General features: G+C 42.2%; 1 non-coding gene across 1 annotated transcript; it reads left to right on the plus strand.

Annotated features, from left to right (window-relative positions):
- The first annotated feature begins 20714 nt into the window (after nucleotides 1-20714).
- On the plus strand, nucleotides 20715-20821 carry LOC120281875. Its single transcript, XR_005542823.1, has one exon. It is a non-coding gene; the product is annotated as a small nucleolar RNA R71 (small nucleolar RNA).
- Nucleotides 20822-21306: the final 485 nt, after the last annotated feature.

A 21306-nucleotide genomic window follows, 5' to 3' on the forward strand; every position in this document is an offset into this window, starting at 1 on the left:
CTTCTCTATTATCACTGTAAGTCTCTCTACCATGGTATGGTTTCAACCTATGTCCATTCACCTTGAATGTGCCCTTCTTTGAATGATTAATCTCAATGGCTCCATGAGGTAAAACTTTGGTTACTGTATACGGACCAGACCATCTTGATTTAAGTTTGCCCGGGAATAAACGTAGACGGGGATTGAATAGTAGCACCTGATCGCCGACTTTGAAGTCTTTTGGGATTTTAATATGCTTGTCATGCCACTTCCAAATTCTTTCCTTATATATCCTTACATTCTCATATGCCTTCATCCTCCATTCATCTAGCTCATTGAGATGTATTATTCGTTGCTCTCCAGATTTGGACAAGTCAAAATTCATCAATTTAATTGCCCAATATGCTTTGTGCTCTAACTCCACCGGTAAATGGCAAGATTTTCCATACACCAAATTATAAGGAGTGGTCCCTATTGGTGTTTTGTATGTTGTTCTATGAGCCCAAAGCGTGTCGTCCAACCTTTCAGACCAATCTCGTTTACCTTGATCCACTATTTTGGTCAAGATTCTCTTGAGCTCTCTTTTTGTAACCTCCACTTGCCCACTCGTTTGTGGATGGTAAGGTATCGCAAGACGATGATGAACTCCATAATGCTTTAACACTTTCTCTAATTGTGTGTTACAAAAGTGTGTTTCCCGATTGCTAATGATAATTCTTGGAGTTCCGAATCGAGCGAATAACTTCTTAAGAAATTTTACCATAGTTCTTGAATCATTAGTTGGAAGAGCCTGGGCTTCCTCCCACTTGGAAACATAGTCAACTACTACCAAAATGTATTGATTGCCATTGGACTTTGGAAATGGTCCCATGAAATCAATTCCCCATACATCAAATACCATGCAAAATTGCATAGGATCTTGAGGCATCTCATCCCTTCGTGATAAGTTTCCAGCCCTTTAACAACTATCACATCGTAAAACAAATTGATGAACATCTTGGAATAAAGTCGGCCAGTAGAACCCAGCAGCTAGAACCTTCTCTGTAGTTTGACTTGACGCATAGTGCCCCCCACTGGGCCTGAGTGACAATGCGCAATGATGTTCCACCCTTCCCCCCTAGAAATACACCTTCGCACCACTCGATCTGCGCAAATATGGAGCAGTGCTGGATCTTCCGGAAGAAATTCTTTAGATCACTGAAAAATCTCTTCTTCTTTTTGAAAGCTTAAGCTCGCTTTAATACCTTTCTCGACGGATAATTTGCAAAATCCATAAACCAGGGGTATCTTCCGATTCCGATTCTGCATCGCATACATGTGTTCTTGGGGAAGAAATCATTAACTTCCTTGCTTGCTGGGTTCTTGCCCTCACAACCTTCTAATCTCGATAAATGATCGGCAACCACATTCTCTGTCCCCTTTTTATCTTTGATTTCTATATCGAATTCTTGCAATAACAATATCCACCGAATCAATCTCGGCTTCACATCTGCCTTGTTCATGAGATAACGGAGTGCAGAATGATTTGTGAACACGGTGACATTAGATAGGATGAGATATGGTCTGAATTTATCACAAGCATACACTACTGCTAATAATTCCTTTTCAGTAGTGCTGTAATTCTCTTGTGCACTTGTGAGGGTCTTGCTAGCATAATAAATCGGTTGAAATTGCTTATTTCTTCTCTGCCCTAAAACCGCTCCCACTGCATAATCACTACCATCACACATTACTTCGAATGGCTCATCCCACTTCGGTGTTGTCAGGATTGGTGCTTGCACTAACTTCTCTTTCAATACATTGAATGCATTCAAACAGTCATTCCCGAAGTTGAAAGGGGTATCCTTTTCCAGAAGTTTGGTCAACGGTTGAGAGATTTTCGAAAAGTCCTTAATAAACCTTCTGTAAAAACCTACATGACCCAAGAAACTGCGGATCCCTTTCACACTCGTAGGTGGTGGAAGTTTGTCAATTATCTCAATCTTCGCCTTATCCACCTCCATACCTGCCTGAGAAATCTTATGTCCAAGAACGATGCCTTCTTGCACCATAAAGTGACACTTCTCCCAGTTAAGGATGAGATTCGTCTCTTCACATCTCACTAATACTCTTTCCAAATTGTTTAAGCAAGCATCAAACGAGTCCCCGACCACTGAAAAGTCATCCATGAAAACTTCCATAATATCTTCTAGAAAATCGTCAAAAATGGCCGTCATGCAACGCTGAAATGTTGCAAGGGCGTTACACAACCCGAAAGGCATTCTTCTATAAGCAAAGGTACCATAAGGGCAAGTAAATGTGGTTTTCTCCTGATCTTCTGGGGCTATCGGAATTTGAAAGTATCCAGACATGCCATCAATTAAACAATAGAAATGATGTCATGCTAATCTCTCCAACATTTGGTCAATGAAGGGCAAAGGGAAGTGATCTTTCCGAGTGACATCATTTAGTCTTCTATAATCAATGCAGACTCGCCAACCAGTCATTGTCCTCGTGGGGATTAACTCATTCTTTTCATTCCTCACTTCTGTTATTCCTCCTTTCTTCGGGACAACTTGGGTCGGACTCACCCACTTGTTGTCCGATATGGGGTAGATGATTCCTGCATCCAAAAGTTTTATTACCTCCGCCTTAACAACCTCCTTCATATTCGGTTTCAATTTTCGCTGAGGTTGGATTACAGATTTATAGTCATCTTCCATTAGGATCTTATGAGTGCAGAATGATGGGTTTATACCCTTAATGTCAGAAATCTTCCATGCGATAGCCGATTTGTGCTTTTTCAACATGCTAACAAGCTTATCCTTTTGCTCCACAGATAATTTCGACGCCACGATTACGGGGAGTTTAGAGTCTTACTTTAGAAATGCATATTCCAAATGTGCTGGAAGAGTTTTAAGCTCAAGTTCTGGTGGTTCGACAATTGATGGCCGCAAGCTACCCTCCTTCAATTTATCAATCTCCTCGAAATCATTCGCCTCATGTTCACACTTACTTTCTTCCTTATCCACTTGGAGATCTATTTCTTTACAGTCTGCAACGGATATCAACTTGTCCATTCCATAGAATTCCAAATTTGAGATAGTAACACCAACTGAAAAAGTTCTTGCCTCTGATCTTGATAGGAAGACTCAAACCTAGCAAGGATTCTTTCTATACTGTCATCAAATTGGTCATTCATTGATACTGACATGGATTCCTCAAACTGCTTTATCACACTATCTAACTCACAGCTTTGCCCTTGAATTCTGCCGATGTACTCTTCAACCCACTCGTCCAAGGGCTGTTGAGTTGTACATTGTCCATGATAGAAATAACAAGATGTATCATTCCATGCTATTGTTTGAACTTTCTGCTCTACGTATTTGACCATTCTCATGATAGTGTCAAATAATTCAAACATGTTAATCATTTTTTGCAGCAAAAAGAAATAAGGAAAGATTAAAGCAATGATGGAATAAGAAGATATGAAATAGAATGTGTAGTGAAATAGCAAAGAAAACAAAGTGCAAAGTATCTCTAGACGCCTAGCTCCCCGGCAATGGAGCCAAAAACTTGACAAGGTCCCCTTGTGTATATCCCGCAAGTGCACGGGTTTGTCGAAGTAATAATCCCGGGTGAGCGGGGTTGAATCCACAGGGAGTAGGGAGTGGAAATACTTAATTTGGTTCTTAGCTATGTGGAAGATCAATAGTGATTAGTGTGAAATTGATTCAATTCTCAACAATAAAAGCAACAAGTGAGAGAGCAAGAATAAAGAAGAGGGCAAGGCAATCGATAAAGATGGGGTACTCGGATGATGCTTCACCTAGGATAATCGTTTCAAGTGCAAGAACTCTCTATTATACTTCCTAATCAATGCCATGGTGAGTCGTGAAAATCCTTATATACATAGTCCCAAATCTAAGGTCAACTATGCCTAACTCTATACATGTCCCGGAGGAGAAATCGAACAATCTCAACACCTCGCACTCGCATAAAGTTGCAATGAGCTCTAGGGATTCCAAGTGATAAATCTCTTCCTAAAAGTAGACCTAACCCTTTAGTCCATGCGGAAGGTCCCTAGCCACAATTAAGCCCTAGATACTAAGATCCTCTAAACGCTTCACTCCATTGCACATGCAACTAGGCCCCAGCGGAGGTTCATCCCTTAGACCACTCACTCTATTATGGCTGCAAAGAACTCGAGGAACGGAGGTAGAATCTATCACGCCAGAGGGGAAAGAGGACGCTCCTGTACCTCTCGACTCACCCTCTCAACCCTCTCCAACCTAGCTTTGTCTAGCGCTCATGGTGTGTCACTCACTCACAAGGTTACCAATAAGAACTCTCAACCCTAGTGTCACTCTAGGGGAAATGTTCATACAATTAAACATTCAAGGTTGGAACTCACAATAAACATCAATTTATTGAAAGCATAATAAAGAAGTTCAATGAAACGAATACATCCTAGGTTTCACAATCATCCAAGCACCCACTAGGGGTTTAGCTCTCCATGGAGCTTAGTACAATCAAAGAAATCGAATGTAAAAGCAATGAATACATAAAGAAACTCCCTCGATGGTCGTGTCGATGGTCTTGTGGAGAGTCCTCTACTCGTCGTCCAAGGATTCCTTAATCCGGTATAGGATACGCCTCGATCGAAGCTCCCCTACCAACCTTCTTCCTAATGGAATCACGATGTCGGAGCCGTAGAACTTCTCCAAAACCTTGGCCAATACCCCTCGAAACCCTAGCCGAAGCCCTCTCGCAAGTTGGGGAAAAAATGGAGAAAAGAATCCTGAAATCGGCTTTAAATAGGGCTGGAATCGGGCGACTACATGGGCGTGTATGATGTCACACGCCCCTGTGGAATTTCCACACGGGCGTGGATAATTTCCACACGCCCGTGTGGAGTCTCTATTTCTCTGATTTCTCGGCCGGTTGTGAGCGATTTTGCTACGCGAAATACTCCCGAATTCCATACTTTCATTGGGGTAACACAAACGGACACACGTTTACGTCGTGAATCACTTGCTTCTTCAATGATGTACATATTGGTGGATCTCTTGTTCTTATATGCATAAGTCAGAATGCTCGAGTGTGACTGCCTTTGTGCCCCTTCAAATGAATGTGCTCACTCGAATAAGAGGAGGTTGGCACACACTCTAGCATCTCACACCTGACCTATGTCTTCGCGTTTGAACCTTAGCAAGATCTCCTCCAAAATAGGTGCATTATGATCCACATTGGCCTATTTCCTTCATACTCGGCCTCACAACCCTACCTGCATAAAAGTAACATAAAAACACACATATTAATGTAAAAATCTGAGAAAAGTAATGCTCAACATAAGGAATGAACACTTCGCATTCATATCGCACAAGCACTTATCATCATCCCAAAAATCATATTCCACGGGGCTAAGGAGCTCCTATTACTCCGCCATCACTCACTTTCTAACCTTACAACTTAAGCATGGTATACTACTCTAATACATGCAAGAATATAAATAAAACACAAGTATAACAATTCCAAGGCGAGAAAGAAAATCACAAGAGCAATGATGATAAGAACAGGCCTAGGGATGAGGATTCCCGATAGGGGTCATCATGATGTATGGATGCATAGAAATAAAATAGCAAGGGTGATTTAGACAGACGAACCTCAACAATAGTTCAACCCTAATTTCTCGGCGGTTAAACCCTAATCCCGTACAAATGATGACAAGGATCTCTCCTTAATCATATTCCTATGATTGCATTAAGTGAATGGAGATCACGCAACAAGGATAAACTTAACCTAAGTTTATCCTCATGGTTCGGAGGGGCTACCTACACCCAATTTCTAGGTATGTTGGTCAACAAATACCCCCATTAGCTCATTAACGATCTAGTACACGTGAGTAGGTCACGTCTATATGTACAACTCAAACAAGAGCTAAGGATTTCTCCACATAATATTTCTAGGCATGAAACACAATGAGCCAAACCATAAATCACACCAATGCATTCCAAATAGAAGTGTAGCATCCAAAATACAAGATCAACCCCCCAAGGTTCACCTACATCCGGTGGCCTTGGGGGTCACGTGTGCCATCATACAAACAAGCATCTCAAACTCAACAAAAACAAGAAGTAAATGCATAAATGACACTCCCTAGACCGAATGATGATGAGGATGGAGAATGCCGGCCGAATGACGATTCCTCTAACCCAAGGAAGGCCGAATGCACCTCCTCCTTTGATGATGAAGCTCTCCCCTTAAAGTTCAAGCTCTTTATCTCTCCAAGCCTCAAGCCAAAAACACTCTCCAAAATGATATCTTCCTTTCTCCTCTTCTTCCTAAGTGTTGGCTGCCAAGAAGTCCCCTCCAAAAGTCCCCAAAATCTCCTCATATACCCCCACAATCACTCTCCAAAATGGGCACAATGAGGACCTCATTGGGGTGGTATACTGGCTCAATGAGGACCTCATTAAGCCCCTCATTGACACTGTTTGGGGTAGGCAAACTCCACAAATGCACTCAAAATAGTATCCATACTGGCTCAATGAGCACCTCATTGAGCCAGTATGCCTTCACACAAACATCTTCTTTTATAGCTACAGTGATCATCGCGGGCTCCGTACCGGGCAGCATTGAGGCCGTATGCCAAGATTCAATTCCTGACTCGAAAATCCACCAGGGCTACAGTGGCAGTTACAGTGATTTTGCTACAGTATTGTCGCTACATTACCTCTGTTGCAGCTACAGTAATATGCTATAGTGCCTCGTTTTCTTCTCTTTTTCGCCCAAATTGTATCTTCGTGTCTTCCGTGGCGTTTCCGCACCCTGCAAAGCAAATAACACACGATTAAGCACAGAACAAGCATCAATTCTTATAAAAATACATGCTAGATACATCAAATAAATACACTAAAATATGTACATTTAGACACTTATCAAACCTTCTGTAAAAACCTACATGCCCTAGGAAACTGCGGATCCCTTTTACATTTGTAAGTGGAGGAAGCTTTTCGATGACCTCAATATTTGCCTTATCCACCTCCATACCTTCTTGGGAAATCTTATGTCCAAGGACAATGCCTTCTTGGACCTTGAAGTGACACTTCTCCCAATTGAGGATGAGGTTTGTTTCTTCACATCTCATTAGCACCCTCTCCAAATTCTTTAACCATATATCGAAAGAGTCTCCAAATACCAAAAAATCATCCATGAACACCTCCATAATGTCTTCCAGAAGATCATAAAAAATAGCCATCGTAAAGTGTTGGAATGTTGTTGGTGCATTACACAACCCGATAGGCATTCTTCTGTAAGCAAAAGTACAATAAGGTCAAGTAAATGTAGTATTCTCCTAGTCTTCTGGAGCTATAGGGATTTGAAAGTATCCCGATATGCCATCAAGGAAGCAATAAAATTGATGCCCTGCTAATTGTTCCAACATCTGATCGATAAATGGCAATGGAAAATGATCTTTTCTAGTGGCATCATTTAATCTTCTACAATCAATGCAAACTCGCCATCCTGTAACTGTCCTGGTTGGAATCAATTCATTCTTTTCATTTCTCACAACTGTCATTCCCCCTTTTTTCGGAACCAATTGAGTTAGGCTCAACCATGCACTATCGGATATGGGGTAGATAATCCCTGCTTCTAGGAGCTTCACCATCTCCACCTTGACTACTTCCTTCATGTTCGGATTTTGTCTTCACTGGGGTTGTATCACAGATCTGTAGTCATCTTCCATTAAGATTTTATGAGTACAAAAGGACGGATTTATGCCCCTGATGTCTGAAATCTTCCATGCGATAGCCGATTTATGCCTTTTCAACATGCTAAGAAGCTTGTCCTTTTGATCCACAGACAAGTTCGAAGCTACGATCACCAGAAGTTTAGATTCTTCCATCAAGAAGGCATACTCCAAATGTGCTGGCAAGGTTTTAAGCTCTAGGTCTGGTGGTTCATCAATTGATGGACGCAACCTACTCTCCTTCAATATGTCAATTTCCTCAAAATTGTTCGTCTCCTACTCAAACTCATTCTTCCCTTCTTCCACTTGTAAATGTGTTTCTATATGGTCTTCAACGACTATTGATGTCTCCAATCCACAAATCTCCCTTCCTGACATCGACACACCCACAAAGAAAAGTTCCTGCCTTTGTTTACAACAAGATGAGTAAAATTGAGTGAGGACTATCTCCAAACTTTCTTCTAAGTAATCACTCATTGATGCCAATGCAGATCTCTCAAACTGATCTAGCACCTTATCTAATTCCCAGTCATGCTCTTGAATTCTGCCAATGTAGTCTTCAACTGATTCTTCCACGGAATGTTAAATAGTGTATAGCTCTTGCAAGAAGTAGCACGGTGTGTCTTTTACTGCAAACAATTGAACTTTCTGTTCCACATTTTTAACCATTCCCGTGATAGTGTCGAATAACTAGGGCATGTCAATCATTTTTTTTTCTGTAATCAAGGAAAAAGAACAATTCAGAATGATGATAGAAAAGAAGATGTGAAATAGAATGAATGAATAAATAGCTAAGAAAACAAAGTGCAAAATATCCCTAAACGCCTACTCCCTGGCAACGACACCAAAAACTTGACAACACCCCTTAAGTATGTCCCGCAAGTTCACGGGTTTGTCGAAGTAATAAATCCTAGATGAGTGGGTATCATATCCACAGAGAGTAGGGAATAAAACCACTTAAATTCTTTCTTAATTAAGAGAAAAGTGAATAATGGTTGTGTGACAAGATTTAATGTAACAAAAGTAAAAGAGACAAAAAAGAGAGCACAAGTAAGGGAAAGGTAAGGTAATCAATATAAATGGGGTACTCGGATAATCCTTTGCCTAGGACAATCATTTCAAGTGTAAAACCCTCTATTATGCTTTCTAACTAATGCATTAATGAGTCATGGAGATCCTTCAATACATGGTCCGAAATCTAAGGTCAACCATGCCTAACTCTATACATGTCCCGGAGGAGAAATTGAACCATCTCACAACCTCACACTCGTATAGAATCGCAATGAGTTCTAGGGATTCCAAGTGATAAATCCTCTTCCTAGATGTTGATTGACAACGCCGAATATGCGTGTAAACCGCTAGTGCATGGGTGTCGAAGTAATAAATCCCAAGTGAGTGGGTATTGTATCCTCTGCAACTAAGCCCCAGTGGAAGGTCATCCTTTAGCACTTTCACTCTATTATGACCGCAAAGAACTCGAGGAAATGGAGGTAGGATAAATCACACCAGAGGGGAAAGGGGACGCTCCGCTACCTCTTGACTCACCCTCTCAACCCTCTCCAATATAGCTTTGTCTAACTCTCGTGGTGTGTCACTCACTCACAAGGGTTATCAAAGTGAACCCTCAACCCTAGTGTCACTCTAAGGGAGCACTCAATCAATCAAGTATTCAAGATTGGAACTCAAATAAAATATCAATTAATGAAAGCATAATAACAAGGTTTAATGAAATAAAGACATCCTAGGGTTCACAAATCCAAGTACCCACTAGGGGGTTTAGCTCTCCATGGAGCTAGTTACAATCAATGAAACGAATGTAAAAAAAAGTAATCCATAGAAAACCCCCTCAGTAATCTTGTCGATTGTTGTACCCAGTCTTGATTTAGACCTCAACCCCATTTAGATTTGTATGCTTGCATTAGGGGTATAATGGTCATTTAGCAGTAGTGGCATTTTGCATGTTTGAATAGTAGCTTTTATGTAAAAAAAGCGGGGGCAATTCCGTTATTTGGAGCCATTTTCTATGATTTTTCTATTAAGAGGGAAATTAGGTCATTTCCTATATATTAAAAAAAGAAGAATGAATGAGAGAAACCAACCTGGATCCTTCTCCTTCTTCATTTCCTTTCTCTTTGTTTCTTGTTCGGCCGCCCATAACTTTAGAAGAAATTTTTTTTCTGGCGAGAATTTCCAGCGAACTCAAATAACAAAATCCTTCCTCCCTAACTCCTGAATTCGGTAAGCCTTCGATTCAATGTTTTTATTTTGTATTTTTCCCGTATTTCCTTGTTTTTAAAAATGTATAAAAACTTTAATCTCTCCATGGATTTGATGGTTTATAGGCTTAAATTCAAGCCAATGATTTATGATTCATGTGTAAAAATGTTGTTGAAGAAATTTCTTGATTTAGTGTTGTAAATTCGGAGTTACTGTATCACCAGAAATTCTGAGCCTTTTAGGGTTCTTCCTTGGTCCAAATTGAAGCCCTTCTTACCTTGAACTCTTTGGAACTAGGTTTACTTCATTCTAATGTCATTTGGGTCCAAAATGATGTTGTTTTGCCTCAAAACCCTAAGGTTTCGTTGTTGACTTGTATCATTGCAATTGCATGCATTCCTTTTACCTATCATTCTTGTATTCATTAGTATTTGGATTCCCTGCTTGTGTCTAGGTGGTGAAACATCCTGCAAGGGGAAGGAACTCGCTGATCAGTGAATGCATCTCGAGATGAGACAACTAGTTCTGTGAGTGGTTAAATTTGTAAATGCATAAATTTAACAACCAAAAGTATTACCGTACTTCCTTATGTATTTTATAACATAAATTTGATGCATTGGAGTTTAGTTGATATATATATATATGTTGTGGGTATGAATGTATTTGAAATGTCTAAACCTGGAATACTTACGTGTATTTTTATTTTGGAATAAACATGTTTACATGTATAAGTATGTTATTTGCAAATGGAATAAGGGTTGATGCACATTTCAGTATTTAAACATTGTTAGATGGTTTTCTTGAGTTGGAAATTGGAAAGAATTTTATTCTTGTATTTGATTTTTGATGGTAACTACGAACTTTAGTCCAACACTGCAGTGTAGGGTTCCACGGTTTGGCCTAATGGGAGGCGGCGTGGTTAAACTTGTGTTTACACTGGTCAAGAGGTGTGCGGAGCCATTGATAAGGGGTTCGTTTTTTGAGAAACCCGGGGTTACTACAAGGGAATCTTGATAAACGCCTAAATGAATGTATTTTATATGTATTGATCTTGTATTAATTGTGTATATTTCAATGAATTGATGCCCGTTTAAGTATAATTTGGTTATTTCGGTGTTGCAGATCTTAAAAGAGCAAAACGAAGCTCAAAAATGCAAATTAAATGAATTTGACACCAAAAACGGCATTTTTGGGGTTCCAGCACTGTAGCAAGCACTGTAGCGGATCATTGTGCATGCTGCAGCATTCGGCTGTGAGCTTCACGGGCTCCATGCGCCCGCATGGGTGCCCGTGAGGTTTGCTGGAATTTCACAACCCTCGGTACTGTAGCAGAAATAATGTAGTAAGAGTACTGTAGCACCTACATATTTTCTGGGCGAAACGGCAGTAAGCTTCACGGGCTCCATGCGCCCGCATGGAGCCCGTATGGACCTGACGGGATATAAAAGGAGGCTGATTTTCTAGGGCAAGGGAGGAGCTTTTGGAAGGGGCAGTTTTCTCTTGGGCCTCTTAGGCCGCCGCCCCATTCTTCCCGCCGGCGATCTACTACTACAAGACTTCACCAAGAAGGAGGCAAGCTTTGGAGGAGAAGATTGGGAGAAGATCCTAGGCATTCAAGGCATCATTTGAGGGGAGATCTCTTCAAATCTTCAAGACCTTCACCATCCAAGGGGATCTAAAGCTAGAAGTAGTAGCTCTTACTTCTTTTCTTGTTTATTTGTTCCTTGGACTTGTATGAGTGGTCCTCTATCATGAGGCACTAACTTATTTGTGATTTGGATATAATGAACTCTAGGGTTGATTGTTTGTAATTTGGATGATCATCTTTATTGATGCTTTGTTAGATGTTGTATTTCTTTTATGGAATCTTGTAGTTTGTGGTTCAAACCTTGTGTACTTTGATATGTTGATTTGCATGAGAACTCTGTATTTCAACTTCTAGGTTGTACTTGGTTGCGTGACCATCACCCTTGTACTAGACGCACTTGGCTTGGAAGGGATCCATGTATAGATACACCGTGACCATCGGGTATTTTGTATCCCTCCAGCAATTAGGGTTGGACCTAGTTTGAGTATTGACCCTTATTAGAGATTTCCTTGAGTGTAATGTAATCATACGAGGATTTGGGCGGAAGCGATTCTGTCCCAATACTTGTATGGGATTAGGGTTCGAGCTTGCGTGACCATCGGGTTGAGCTAATTATGGAATCTCTTGGCCCAACTACCATCTCGCATTTCATCCTAAATTCGAGGATCTAATGACAACCCTAGGGGGATTCGTTGTCCAAATCACTCCCTTCATCTGTTTGATTCTCCCTTGAGTTCGTATTGTGTAGTAGTACCCCGGATTTCATTGTAGTTAATTCTTTCTCTTTTTTATAATTACTATTCATCTTTCGAGTGTTAGGCTAGGAAATAGAGCGAAAGGGAAGTAATAGTAGCTCCTTGGGCCCAGGGAATACGACCCTCTCGTGCTCGCACGAGAGGTATTACTTTGCGACCCGTGCACTTGCGGATCTCACATCAAATCTCAGTGGCTAACACCATGGAAAGAGCAACATAATTTTTTTTTTAGGTTTTAAAACATCTTGGTGGTCCTGTAGCTAGTTGCGACCATGATTAGCATGGAAATTGTTTGAGGCCAGCCCATTTTTTTATATTATTTCAAAACTCTGTTCAATGTGTTGGAAAGGTTACTTGCTTATTCTATTGTCAGGCATTGTGTTATTTGTTAACCTGTTGAATTCTTGAAAATTTTCTTTTATTTGTTAGTATTATTGCGGTAAATAAAAATTTGAAATACTTTATCTCTCTGTTATATCTATGCTGAAACAACTCACTGGGTAACATGTGTTACTCACCACTCTCCTTTCTTCTTTCTCAAACTACAACGTTGGACTGGGTTGTGCTGTGCAGGCAGTAGAGTGATTGTCTGTTCTCCTTTTCTAGGTTTGTTATAGTGTGCATGTAAATTTTATGGATCCACTAGACTTGACCATTATGTATTGTTCTTATATTTGTACCTTTGGATTGTAACTAGAAACCCTGGTCTGTATTTTCTGCGATATTCTTTTGTATTTAGGGTCCTTGGTGTGAGGGAACCCTATTATGTTTTCATTGTTGATTTTGCTCAATGTTCTAGTAACTATTTGAAGGTGGTGGCCATTGTGGGACCCACTTCTTGTTGTCGTAGTGGTTGCCACGTGGCAGGCTAGGTTCGGGGCGTGACATCGATGGTCTTGTGGAGTGGCCTCGTCCTCTCCAAAGATCTCTTTGTCAAGCCTAGGGCACATCTCTGTGAATCGGTGCTGACAAAAGCTCTCTAATAACCTTCTGAGAAGGTCCCCTTGCGTATATCCCGCAAGTGCATGGGTTTGTCGAAGTAATAATCCCAGATGAGCGAGTATCGAATCCAGAGGGAGTAGGGATTAAAAACACTTAATTCACTTCTTAGCTATGTGAAAGATCAATAGTGATAAGTGTGACAATGATTCAATTCTCAATGGTAAAAGCAACAAGTCAGAGAGCACGAGTAAAGGAGAAGGTAAGGCAATCGATAAAGATGGGGTACTCAAATAATGCTCCTCCTAGGACGATTGCTTCAAGTGCAAGAACCCTCTATTGTGCTTCCTAATCAATGCAATAGTGAGTCGTGGAAATCCTTCATTACATAGTCCCAAATCTAAGGTCAACTATGCCTAACTCCATACATGTCTTGGAGGAGAAATCGAACAATCTCACCACCTCGCACTCGCATAGAGTTGCAATGAGCTCTAAGGATTCCAAGTGACAAATCTCTTCCTAATTGTAGACCTAACCCTTTGGTCAAGGTGGAAGGTCCCTAACCACGATTAAGCCCTAGATACTAAGATCACCTTAACGCTTCACTCCGTTGCACTCACAACTAATCCCCAGTGGAGGGTCATCCCTTAGACCATTCACTCTATTTTGGCCGCAAAGAACTCGAAGAACAGAGGTAGAATCTATCACGTCGAAGGGGAAAGGGGACACTCTTGTACCTCTCGACTCACCCTCTCAACCCTCTCCAACCTAGCTTTGTCTAACACTCATGGTGTGTCACTCACTCACAAGGTTACCAACGAGAACTCTCAACCCTAGTGTCATTCTAGGGGAAATGTGCATACAATCAAGCATTCAAGGTTGGAACTCACAATAAACATCAATTAATTGAAAGCATAATAAAGAGATTCAATGAAACGAATACATCCTAGGGTTCACAAATACCCAAGTACCCACTAGGGGTTTAGCTCTCCATGGAGCTAAGTACAATCAAAGAAATAGAATGTAAAAGTAATGAATCCATAGAAAAACCCCCTCGATGGTCATATCAATGGTCTTGTGGAGAGTCCTCTACTCGTCGTCCAAGGATTCCCTCGTCCGGTATAGGATACGCCTCGACGGAAGCTCCCATACCAACCTTCTTCCTAAGGAATGACGATGTCGGAGCCATAGAACCTCTCCAAAACCCTAGCCAATACCTCTCAAAACCCTAGCAGAAGCCTTCTCACAAGTTGGGGAAAAGATGGAGAAGAGAATGCTGAAATCTGGGCTGAATCGGCTTTAAATAAGGCTAGAATCGGGCGACTTCACGGGCCTATGGATTTTTCACACGCCCATGTGGAATTTCCACACGGCCGTGTGGATTCTCTGAATTCCTGTTTTCTCGGCCGGCTGTGAACAGTGCTACTACAGTACTTTGCTATAGTGCTCTACTACAGTATCCTGCATGAATAGCTTCCTGAATCCATACTTTCATCGGGGTAACGCAAACGGGCACACGTTCACATCGTGGATCACTTGCTTCTTCAATGATAGACAAGTTGGCGGAGCTCTTGTTCTATGTGCATAAGTCGGAATACTCGAGTGTGACTGCCCTTGTGCCCCTCCAAATGGATGTGCCAACTAGAATACGAGGAGGTTGGCACATACTCTAGCATCTCACACCCGACCTATATCGTCGCGTTTGAACCTTAGCAAGATTTCCTCCAAAATCGGTGCATTGTGTTCCACATTGGCTTCTTTCCTTCATAATCGGCCCCACAACCCCACCTGCACGAAAGTAACATAAAAACACACATATTAGCACTTATCAAACTCCCCCACACTTAAGCTTTTGCTTGTCCTCAAGCAAAAATTAAACATTCTATGCATAGATGAAGGAAATATTGGAAGTGCTTGGCCTTAGGTTCACCAAGGTGTACAGAGAGAGCATTCTACAAGTAAGTCAAATTTCAACATTAAATACAAAAAATCCAAAGATCTAGCTAAAAACTTGAATAAAAACGGACAACAAACCCGAAATCGTGTACGTGTGTGAACTCAGTCAAAACAACCCAAGGTATACTCCTCAATGTTCTAAGTGGACTTATTTATCTACAAAAGTGACAACAATTTCAAAGATGGTAGTAGCTTCACACATCCTCTAAGGTAGCCCTTTCCAAAGCGGCTGCTAAGGTGGCTTTCACACTTTCGAGGTGGTAGTTCTTTCTACCGGAGTGGTAGCTTTCACTCATCCTATGAGATAGCTCTTTCTCTCATTAGGGCATAGCTAGTATCCGACTTATGAGAGTAGCTTCATACTTCATAGGTGGTAGCCCTTTCCATCCAACAAGCACAAATAAACAATAAAACTATTTTGTTCCTTCTTTTCATTTTTTTTTTCAGAATTTAACACAAGAAACAACTATAACTAGTCCTTTTAAAATCGAACATGAGTTTCCAATAGAGTTTAAAGAATGAGTAGTGCACTGAATGTAAATCGGGTAAAAATTCCTAGAAATTCAAGCAAGAACTAGAGCATGAAAACATTCAATGTTAAAATTTTCTCCTAAACTCAAGAATACAATCATTGTAACTAAGGTGAACCGCCATTGGCTATGTGGGAGAAGCAATCAAAACAAGGCTCCCCTGACTCCTAGTGTCGCGTTTAATGGAGCTAAGTCCTTGGGAGTAATGTTCCGACGGGTTGTGAAGCTCACACGGCCAAGTGCCCAAGCACTTTGGTCGTGCCCATGACTAAGTCTCAATTCCCATGATGACAAGACCATCTGCACGCATACACGAGAGGGTTCAGTGAAGCTCAATAAAAACAAAATATCTCGAGTATATATAAAAGATAGACAATGAATACAGCCCGAGATGCAAAATGAAAAAAAACTCAGAAGAAGAGTCCTTTCTGAGTGAACAAGTCTAGAAATAAAATGCATAAAAGGAAAATAAAGTCAAGTCAAGTGTCGGTGTCGCCCTCGGGCTCCGGTGCTGCTGGTTTGGCTAAATCGAAGGGTGCTGGCTTAAGTGGTGAGGGAGATGCCGGAGGAGGTAGTGGGGGAACCAGTGGCCTGTCCATCAGTAGCCGCTGTATCATGTCGAAACGGTCTAATATCTCAGCATACTGCACTGCCTGGGTAGCTCGGAGCTCCGCTATCTCGGTCCGAATCTTACCCACATCGCTCTCGAGCCTCTCAATACGGTCATAAGCTCGAGGACCCAGTGCTGCGAGGGGTTCGGGAATCTGTCGGGAACCCTCCACAGTATCTCCTCCACTCCTGGTGGTCTCTGCGGTAGCTGTAGCAATAATATAGACCTCTAGCCCACATCTCCGTACCAACCCCATCATCCTGATCGTCTGAAACGCAAGAGGGATAGGCACAAATGTCCTCTCGGTACCACGTAAAGCATCCCCCAAACCCATTCCCAAGATGAGCCTGGTGATGTAAGCGCCAGCAAATAATAAACCCACTCTCAAAGACTGACCCTGGTACTTCAGAATATCTGCTAATATGCACCCTAGGTGAATGGATAAATTGCGGGTCATGGAGTATAAAAAGATTAAATCCTGCCTGGTCAGAGCAGCTGTGGTATTGGCTCGACTTGACACAGACCTACTGATAACTGCGTACAAATACATGTAGCTCAACCAGGATAGGCTAGTGGCCTTCGACATCCCCGGTTCATACTCCCCATGGCTTCACAGAATCCTATACACATGATGTGTTGTCACTGATACTAGAAAATTTGCAGGCAACTGTCCATACTCAACTGTACCTGTATATGCGACATCGTACAGGCCCATCCGAATCGAAAACTCAATGACACTCTTAGAAAATTGATGTCCGAATGCCCGAAACTGTATCGCCTCCATAGTGTCAAATCTCCCATGCATCAAATGAAACTCAAACGATGCTAAAACCTCAAGCGTTAATACGCGGTAAGCTGGCTCACAGATCGTCAGTAGTCTCCTCCAGCTTCCTACTGCTAGCATCTCATCAATCTCATCAGCTAACTCATCACCCCGCTGAATATTTCTTAGCACATGCAAATCCATAAAACGAGTCTGACCAAAACCAAGTGCTGAAAGTTTCTCAAATCGAGTCTGATGCTCGGGATTTGAGAAATCCATGTGTATTGGCTCGGGTGGGGTGACTCTGAGATGCTTAACTTTGTTCTTCCTCACTCGAGGTGCCATATCTGGAGTACAAAAAAAGGAAAATGATCAAAGAAGCTCAAAAACAGTATACAGCAGAATTCCACACGGGATTGTAGAAATCACCCACGCCCGTGTGGACCTGCAGGGAGTGAAAAACCCGCACGGGTACACAACAACTCTCAATAATTCAACTTAAAACCACATCTAGACGCTTTCTAAACATGCACCATGGATTTTTAAATGAAAATTCGTGCTCATGAAGACATTTAATCCACGAAAAACAAGAGTTGGCGAAGAAAAAAGGTTACTAATGAAATAAATGAGAAAACTCTTAAAATCGGCATGATGTGCGACGAAAAATCCTCCTAAACAACGGTGATCAGGTTAGAAGATGATCAGAAGTAGTTTTCAGGCGACTAGAGATGAGGAATGAGATGGTTCACAAGGTTTTTAAGGAAAAAATCACGTCTCTTGGAATTCTGTGCTTTCACACAGGCGTGTGGAAATTGCCCATGCCCGTGCGCCTTATTACAAGAGAGCCACAGGGGCGCACGCACGCCCCTGTGTGCTCTCGGGAAAACACTCCTTCGACTCTGACTGCTCTCGCACGGGCGTGTAGAAAATACCCACGCCCGTGCGCCCGACCCACAGGGGCAGCTGCACGCCCCTGTGGCTTCCCTGAACATCCGAGAAATTTACCAAGTGTTTTATACGCCCGTGCGGAAATTCCCCACAGGCGTGGACATTCACATGCCCCACTCACAGGGGCAGCCACACACCCCTGTGTCTTCTCGAGATGGAGAGAACTCCTATGTAGAGTTTCGCACGGGCGTGTGGAAATTACCCACGCCCGTGTGTGGTTCACAAGGTCGCACACAGGGGTGAGTCCACGCCCCTGTGTGCTCTCGGGATAATCTGCCCAACTCTGCAGGAATTCACACGCCCGTGCGGAAATTACACATGGGCGTGTGATAGTCGCATGGTCGTTCACAGGGGCAGCCGCACAACCCAGTGCCTTCTCTGGATGAGGTCACAATACAAATCCACGGGCGTGCGGAAATTCCACACGCCCGTGTGTCTTTACTGGATGCCTTAGAAAAACCTGCAGGCTCTGCAGAAAATTTCTGAACATGTTCACACACTCAGAGCCTGCCTAGTATTCAAGTTTTACCAATGAAAAACATGGAATAAAGCTCAAACGACATAACTTCGCCAATTCCTCATGAAAACACACGCTGAATATTCAAAGCCCACAAGAAAATCTCAGCAAAAGCATCTAAAAATCAAGACAACAACAATTAACAAATTATTCATGCAAATAAACTAAACTAGAAAATAAGAAAATAGTAAACACTTGGGTTGCCTCCCAAGAAGCGCTTGTTTAATGTCACTAAGCTTGACGTACCTTGTCTTACCTCACGGGGGTTCATGACTGAAAGTTGCCTTCTTACCCATGGCTTGAAAGCATGATGTGCAAAGTCTCTTGAGGGTAGAAGGTGAATTATCGGGCTTCAGACTACCTAACAATGATTCATCCAACTTCTTTGGTTCACGTACGTCTCCAACAGCCTTGGAGTGTTTCCGGTGGCGTCTCCTAGCCCTTTTCATTTTTTGGAGCACTTTCTTCAAGATCCCCGGGGTAGATGGTACTTCTTCTATCGAACCAAGCATTATTACTTCTTCATAATCCTCCTCTTGGTCGAACAAACCTTCATACGGATCCGGATTGAACATCTCATGCATGTATTCATCAACAATCTCATTAGTAGTGTCTAGAAAATATAAAGTATCATCGAAATCAAGAGAATGTCGCATGGCTTCAGCAAGGCGGTATGTGAGCTTGTCATCTCCAACTCTCAAAGTTAGCTCTCCGTCGTCCATGTCAATCAATGCCTTGGAAGTCTGTAAGAACAGTCTCCCAAGTATCAAGGGTACATCCCCATCCTCATCGACATCTAGCACTACAAAGTTAACCGAAAAAATGTACATGTCCACCTTGACAAACACGTCTTCAATGATGCCTCTCGGATGTCACACAGGTCGGTCCGCTAGTTACAAGGTCATCCGAGTAGGCCTAGGCTCACCCAAGCCTAGCTTTTGAAAGAAAGTGTATGGCATGACGTTGATACTAGCCCCTGAGTCCGCCAATGCCATTTCCTCACCTAAATTGCCAATATTACACAGAATGATGAAGCTTCCCGGGTCTTTCTTCTTGTTCGGCATGTTCTTTTGCAATACCGCCGAGCATGAAGCATCTAAAATCACTGAAGCACTCTCCTCCAACTTCCTTTTGTTGGTTAACAAGTCTTTCAAGAACTTCACATACTTAGGCATTTGGGCCAATGCCTCAACAAAAGGAATATTAATGTGGAGCTGCTTGAATAAACTCAGGAACTTCTTGTACTGTTCATCCCCTTGGTTATTTTTCAATCTAGAGGGATAGGGGATTCTTGGCTTGAAAGGTGAGGGTGCCACCTCTTTCTCTTTGCTCATCCCCTCTTCTACCTCTATAACCTCGGGTGCGTGTTCTTTTGGATTCTCACTCGGAAGCCTACCTTCAACCTCTTGACCACTTCTTAAAGTGATCGCCTTCACATGCTCTCTAGGGTTGGTCTCTGTATTGCTCGGCAAGCTTCCATGTGGCCTTCCAGAGAGAGACTTCGCAATTTGCCCCACCTGATTTTCAAGGTTATGCAAAGAAGCAGTGTGCTTGCGAAGTGTAGCCTCGACTGATTCAAACCTTGTATTTACATATTGCACAAATCTAGTAAAGTGCTTCTCTAAGTCAGTCATTCAGGTTTCCAAACCTGAGACTCTGTTTTCCACCTGAGGGCTTGTTGTTAGAAACCCGGTGGCCCCATGGCCTTTGGTGGACCCTGATTACTCCATGAGAAATTAGGATGATTCTTTCAACCCGAATTGTAGGTATTGCTATATGGGTTTCCTTGAGGTCTAATGCCATTACCTACAAAATCAATGTTCTCCACCGAAGAAACATCACCGATAGAAATCGGGCAATCGGAGGGAACATGTCCTCCACCACACCCATTGCAATTAGTCATGGCCGCCACTGTTTTTGAAGTTAGAAGATCTACCTTCTTACTCAAACTCTCCACTTGAGCCGCCAATGAAGTTACCGCATCTATTTTATGGAGACCGGCCACTTTTTTCTTCTCCCTAGCGTTCCATTGGTAGCTGTTTAACCCCATTTCTTCAATTAACTGCCGAGCTTCATTGGGGGTCTTGCTACCTAAGGTACCTCCTGCTGCTGCATCCAAGAGTTGCCTTGTACTCGGGTTTAAACCATTATAAAAGGTTTGAACAATCATCCACTCCGGGAATCCGTGTTGGGGGCACTTTCTCAGGAGCTCCTTGAACCTTTCCCATGTCTCAAATAGAGACTCCAATTCCAACTGAACAAAGGATGAGATCTCATTCCTAAGCTTTGCAGATTTTTCGGGAGGAAAATAACGGGCAAGAAAAGCTTCTACCATCTCCTCCCATGTGGTGATCGATGCTCTAGGTAATGAGTGTAGCCACTGCTTCGCTCTCCCCTTTAGGGAAAATGGGAAGGCTCTCAACTTGATGGCATCATCCGTCACTCCGTTTATCTTCAGCATATAACACACCTCGTGGAAACTCTCTATATAACTGTTTGGATTCTTATCGGCCAAACCGTTGAACTGTGTGGATTGCTGCAACATGTGGATGAATGCCGGCTTCAACTCAAAGTTCTGAGCTATAATCGGGGGACGCACGATACTCTATTGTGTCCCCAACACAGAAGGTCTGGCATAATCAGATAATGTTCGTTGTTGCTCGTTCTATTCTGCCATGTTTTCAGATCCTTCCATTTCCAAATTAGCTAAATTAGACTGTTCTTGCACAGGATCTTTCCCTTTTCTTCTAAGTGTACGTTCAAGCTCAGGAT

This window comes from Dioscorea cayenensis, chromosome 2 (assembly GCF_009730915.1).
Source record: "Dioscorea cayenensis subsp. rotundata cultivar TDr96_F1 chromosome 2, TDr96_F1_v2_PseudoChromosome.rev07_lg8_w22 25.fasta, whole genome shotgun sequence".
Classification (NCBI taxonomy): domain Eukaryota; kingdom Viridiplantae; phylum Streptophyta; class Magnoliopsida; order Dioscoreales; family Dioscoreaceae; genus Dioscorea; species Dioscorea cayenensis.